At 31.1% G+C, this 514-nt stretch overlaps 1 protein-coding gene across 1 annotated transcript in view; it reads right to left on the bottom strand.

Moving 5' to 3' along the window:
• LOC115239592 (BTB/POZ domain-containing protein 6-like) overlaps nucleotides 1-514 on the bottom strand; it is an 11,182-nt gene that overhangs the window by 8,224 nt on the left and 2,444 nt on the right. The window lies entirely within an intron of this gene.

Here is a 514-nt window from a genome sequence, read left to right as displayed (position 1 = left end):
TAATATTTAGTATATAATAACTATTAATTATATCTTTATCTAAATTTTTTTAAGTTTTTTACAATTCAAAGAGAGAAGAAAGCAGAGGAGGACGAAATAGAAAAAGAGATAAGGTTTTATAGAGATGTGGAGTTTGCTCGACTCAGAAACTTTCGCACAAAATTTTCGATGCATATTTGACGTATCTATTTCTCCACGAATAAGTATTTATAACTTCCCAGAAAGATTTTTTGCCTTTAATATTACTCGAATTATTTATCGTCGATATACATTATTTCACGATATTGTTGAGAAATTTATTAGTATCAATAATTGGGCCTTCCTATCACGATAGATTAGCATAATCTCACTCATGTCAGTCTTCCCTCAATCTTTTTACTGATTTTTATATTTCAGATTATTCAGAGTATCGAATAATAGTTAACATTATAATATAAAGAATGTGTGCGGCCTATGCGCGCATGTTACATGCGAGCGTATGTATACGCGCGGAACATACGCATGCACATTCCTG

The sequence above is a fragment of the Formica exsecta genome, unplaced genomic scaffold (genome assembly GCF_003651465.1).
Source record: "Formica exsecta isolate Colony F162 unplaced genomic scaffold, ASM365146v1 scaffold1163, whole genome shotgun sequence".
NCBI lineage: Eukaryota > Metazoa > Arthropoda > Insecta > Hymenoptera > Formicidae > Formica > Formica exsecta.
Note: the sequence above shows the minus strand (reverse complement) of the source record. Positions and strands in the feature narration are given on the sequence as shown.